The sequence below is a fragment of the Trachypithecus francoisi genome, unplaced genomic scaffold (assembly GCF_009764315.1).
Source record: "Trachypithecus francoisi isolate TF-2019V2 unplaced genomic scaffold, Tfra_2.0 Lachesis_group2, whole genome shotgun sequence".
Lineage (NCBI taxonomy): Eukaryota > Metazoa > Chordata > Mammalia > Primates > Cercopithecidae > Trachypithecus > Trachypithecus francoisi.
Window position 1 is genome coordinate 109,910,369 of NW_022681465.1, and position 5,457 is coordinate 109,915,825.

At 46.0% G+C, this 5,457-nt stretch overlaps 1 long non-coding RNA gene across 1 annotated transcript; it reads left to right on the plus strand.

Annotated features, from left to right (window-relative positions):
• Positions 1 to 1,989: 1,989 nt before the first annotated feature.
• On the plus strand, positions 1,990 to 4,043 carry LOC117065313. Its single transcript, XR_004429880.1, has 3 exons — positions 1,990 to 2,853; positions 3,113 to 3,224; positions 3,439 to 4,043. It is a non-coding gene; the product is annotated as an uncharacterized LOC117065313 (long non-coding RNA).
• Positions 4,044 to 5,457: the final 1,414 nt, after the last annotated feature.

A 5,457-nucleotide genomic window follows, 5' to 3' on the forward strand; every position in this document is an offset into this window, starting at 1 on the left:
CAATTATACCTATAAAATGAAATCTAGATAAAAACTCTCAGCAATAAGGCTTGGAGAGCTTCCTGGTTGGTGACTCTATTGATGTGCTAGACAGACAGATGAGCTGAAGAGGGCACAGAAGCTCTGTACCCAGGACCCCTCCAGACCTTGCTGCCCTGAGTGTATCTTCACCTGGCTGTTCATTTGTATCCTTTACAATAAACTGCCATTGTAAGTATAAAAAAAGAAACAGATATTTGTCCATTTTGGATAGGGTATAGTTTCATGTGGACTGTGTCAGTCTTTTAAGTTGAAATATGTAAGTGTTTTATAGTTCAAACAAAATTTCCGATATACTAGTATAGGGAGAATTGCTCAGAAATCGTATCTTTCATCAGAGTTCTAGTGGAAACATACCTTTCTATGTCTTAGCATTCTTCCCTTTATTTCTCAGTCTCAATTATTGACTTGTTTTCATGAGCACAGCTGGCTTGTCTGCCATCAAAGAGATACTTTCATTGTGGGAAATGGATTTTTCTTTTTCCAACAAATTTTGGGCAGATTTCAGTGCTATTGATAACTAAGGCAGTCATCTAGATAAAACAATTATGTGAGAATGTCTTATCATTTTAGTTGTTACATGTGTCAATGGATAGTTTTGGAATTTTGTTTTTTAGAAATGAATCTCACACAGAATGTGGTTTATGAAAATGAAGAGGGCAGACGGGTCATGGACCTCGCCTGTCACACATCTTTTACCAGCAAATAAAATGTGATGAGATGTCTGGAGACTTGGGATCTGGTTGTAAGTATGTGGATGAGCTCATTTGTTGTGTGGTTTTCATTGTTTCTAATGGTGTTTCCGAGGCTGGCCTGTATACATTGCTCAGCCACATCAGATCCCTTTGGGACTATCATTGTATTCTGGAAGCTCTTCAGTTACTTTCACAGGAACCGAGGTGTGAGTGAGCTGGTCTTCACCACTGTAGAAGTCGAACCATTTCTTGAAGCAAAGCCACTGAGCGAGAAGAGCACTCTTCTACTTCTGTGCAGATCCCATAGTATTGCAGGACTGGAAGGGACTTTCAGCTTTGCTTGTCCACCTTAAAAATTCTGTCCTGAGCAAAAGAAATGTTCTGGTAAATGCGTCATTGTAAACACCAGCCCATTTTAGAGTACAGGCTAAGAAGTGTGATAGAAATGATGGAAGAAAAGTGGCACAAAGAATAAATGAAACCCGAAGGGGTAAGAGCATTAAGGGAAGCTGATCATCATAATCCTGACAGTGAAAGTACAGCCTGGCTTAGGTCTGCAGAATGGTGGGTCGTGGCGTTTTGAGCTTGAGCCTGTGAAGACGCTGTGCCACCAACCGCAGGGCCTGGGCTCCTCTGTAACTGCAAGGAGCCACAGTGCTCCCTGGCCTGCCAAGCCCAGCCTTATTGTGAGTACCCACCGCTTGTACTAAGCTCTCCCAAATGTCCAGTGGTGTGGAATTACCGCGATAAGTCATGCATTATTAGAGCCACATGCGTTTAGACACAGAAAAGGGATGGGTCCACATAAGAGTTAACATCTTTACTCTTCAAGCACAGGCAGCAGCAGGGACAGATGGGGGGTGGGGCCCTGTGAGCCGGCTGCGCCTCCGATCCCCACTCTGCCTCGTGACTAATGTATTTAGATTTTCATTATAAAGTTTACACAAGTCCCTTAAATTGTCAAAAACTTACTTGACTCTGGTCCTTTATCTATGTAAACTTCAGATATGACTGGTGTATATCTCCTGTTTATTTTCCTCATATTATATCTTTTACAAAGAAACAAACATAAATTTTCTAATAGTCTGCATTTCCCAGTTGCAAAATAACTCCTTTGTGTAGACCACATCTATTTCATAAAGATAACCCATGTAGATTCCTCTATTACCTGAGTTTATACTAGTATGACTTGAATTTGTTGTATTCAGTTTATCTGATTATTTTTAAAATTTTGTCACACTCAGAGTGATACCACTAGTGAGATGAGCACCATAATTTTTCAAGCCAGCCCAGCCCCATCAGAGGAACAGGCTGTGGAAAAATTGAGAGAAAAAGTTCCATTTCAGAATATAGGAAAAGGAACATAAAGGAACATCTATGATCCCAAACAACTGTGAAATGAAAACATGACTGCAACTACTTTGAGTAGCAAGCCTAAAGATGTAAACCTAACCTTAGATCAAGTGAAGATCTTCCTCCAAAGTGGAGATCTGTTGGAACGCAGTGAGGCAGATTGGACGTCAAACCTCAAGGAAGTAGACCCGATCAGGCTGGCTCTCCTGAGCAAGTCAGGTCTGAGTCGTCAGACAGGATCAGCCCTCACACCTCCCTGTGTCCTGCCAAGAGACTGTAGATGATGATGAAAGAACCATCACTAAAGCTACGTCAACTGCAAGTAGTGAGCTCAGAGGCCAGGACCTGTTCCCAGCGGAACCATTCATGACTCTGCAGCTGAGATGCAGAACATGCCTGCTGCGGTGCCTGCACTCTTGATGTGAGCCCTCCCAGCACAGCTTCCTTCAGCCAGAGGTATTTAAGAACACTCCCTTCAGCTGGAAGTGTCACCTTGCTTTAGTGCCACGCTGGCAGGGCCACAGTCTGTGGCTTCTCAGGAGGCCATCCCTGTCCAGCTGTCACGGGAGAGCATGTGCAGAACCCTGCGGCTGTGGAATTTGGGACCAAATACTGGCTCTGGATGGATGGGTGCCTCTTCCAGCTGCAACCCATATTCTAATGCCTCACAGCAGAACCTGCTAAGCGCAGCGAAACCTTTTCCTGTGCATTCTGTTGGTACAAACTGGAAATAAACCACGGGATTCAGGAATGACATCAGTACTGGGTGAGATGCTTTTGCTCCGTTATTGTTATTTCACAGTTGAATTTTTTCAAATGACCCCACAAAGCTAGTTTACTTCAAGGAGTTACTGGTTGGCCTTAATTTCTTGTAAGTTTTGTGCTTTGTCCTCAACTAAGACCACCACAATATATTTCTGTGCAAGGGTTCCCAAAGATGGCTCAGAACACCCCCAGCACCTATGCAGGTGACAGGCTGCCTGTGGCTTTGTCTTCCTTACCTCTCTTTTGCTCTCCTGTTGCAGTTTTGTGATGATTTCATCTAGGAAATGTCCAGTTTAGAGTTGATTCCTAGAGTGAGCAAGTGCTTCCAGCTTGTGAGTCTCTGGGTGGCTGTGATGGAGAGGCAGCACTCAGGTGCATCCGTGAGGCCACTTCTCTCTTGCTGATGGTCACTGTGCCCCCACAGCTGGGACCGATGCTTTTCCTGACATGGTACACATGCTACCAGGGTGCTGTCTTCTCTGCCCTCCCGAGCAACTGCGTGAGGATGGGGCAAAGGCGGGTGGTAGTAATAGAATCGGATAGGCTCCACATCTGGAAAGTTAGAGCCTCTGTGGTTTTCTTTTAGGTTAAGTGGTGGCTTATAATTTGTGAGAGAGAAACGGAAGCCATGACAGTAACATCAAACAATTCAGTGATGAGTTTGATCTAATCTTAATTGTTTTTCCTGGACTGGATGGAAGCAGGAAGAAAATGTTGGCAGGGCTCTGCTGAGGCTCAGGCAGGGGCAGGGACTCCTGCATCTGGGGCGCTTTGAACTGGAGCTCTGAGCTACAAACAGGCCGTCCCGTAGACTCATCGCCACTGAACCGACTGAGCTATTAGTCAGGGGTCTGGTGTCACTGGCATCGTGGACTGTGCCTTATTCTCACCGGGGAGTATCTGTCTGAGGAGTGGAAGCTTCCTGATGCCTGTGGTGTTGGGACGGCTTCCCAGACCCGCCTTCATCTTCATCTGTGCTCAGTGCAGCCGACCCCTGGCTGCAAGTCAGCATCAGCGTCCTCAGATCAGTGTCAGTGGGGGAAAAGGCAGCCTTCTAGGGCACTCTCCTTGGATGGAACAGTTGCACTAGGAGTCAGCGCTTGATTTCTCCTTTCTCAGGGCCAGGCTCTCCCTACCCCTTTCCACCTCACACCGGCATTGCCATGGGTTCTTCTCTCAGGCCCCATTTTGTTGTAGTGCTTATAATGTACAGTGAAAACGGAATGTTTTGCTTTTTCTGTCATTATATTTCATTGTTATTTATAACCTTATACAAATTTGTTTGTGGCACTATTATTACAATCACTGAAAGCTCAGCGGTCCTGGTCCCTCTACTTGTTAATCTTGTAAAATGGGGCTGAATATAAGTTATTGTCATTTATCAAAAGAGAGAAGGAGAGAAACAAGTTAATCTTGGGGCTATGCCTTCATTTGGAAAGGGGAGTCTTTTTGACTAATTTATCTGATGACTTTCTTACATAAGCTTTTGAAATACCTGGAAATGCAGTTTTAACATGAACTCCGATGGCAAGGGTCTCTCACATACTCAGTTGCAACTGCTGTAACTCCAGACTCCCCATCTCCTTTCCTGGTTACAAGGACCATCTGAATGGCAGGGAGTGGGGAGGGGAATAGGGTCAGCAGCTACTGTTTTGCAGCATCCCGGTTTTGTGATTGCTACTTGCCAACTAGCATTGGTGGGTGGGTTTAGTCTTCCCACATGCCTCTTAGTGACTCTAGTTTACGTGGTAAAATAAGATGCCCTCCCCCCTCCCCTTTCCTGGCTTCTCCCCTCTGCTTTCAGATCCTCAGTTTAGATGAAAAGCAGATGACTGAAGGAAAGGGTTGAGGGTGAAAGGTGGGCTGTGAAGGCTTCTTAGGGACACCGAGGAGTCTGGGAATGATGCGGTGTTGTCTTTGGCAGTGGGGAGGAGAAGAGAAGATCCCCACCGAGCATGACAAGGGAGAGGTGGCCAGAGTGCTCATCACAGTCGGGGTGGGGTGGAGCTGCGGAACCACAGTGATGAGCCTGACTCTGTCCCCACCGTGCTGTTCATTGATGTTTCTCATTCACCTTTTCTTTTTCTCCCTGAAACTACTAGTTGACTTTGTCAGCTGTTAAGATATGTTTCTTCATTTCTTCTCCAGGCCCATGCATTCTGGGCCCTCAAATCCTGAGTGAATATCAACTTGCAGCCAGAGCTCTCTCGTCAAGAGTATTGAGCTTGCTTGTGTGACCCCTGGTTAAAGCAGAGTCTGCTCTGAGACACACGGGATTTCTCCCCCTGCTTGGGTGACAGAATTCTTCTGTGTGCTCAGTCTGCTCTCAGGACCTTACAGAAGAAGAGAAGAGTCCTGCCTGCAGCGGTGTGAACGCCTGTGCCTGGAACGCTTGCCTGCAGCTTCCCTGGGCTGGCTTCTTCTGGGAAGCTTTCCTCCACTCGGAATTCCCAGACTTCTTATAAACAGTGTTCCTGAAGCACCACGACTGCTCACACCCCCTGTGCAGATGGCATTGTGATCGTCTCTCTCCTTGTCTGTATCCTTCTCTGGAGCATAAGCTCTAAGGGTGGGAATATCGTATCCTCAGCACCTAGCTCTGTCT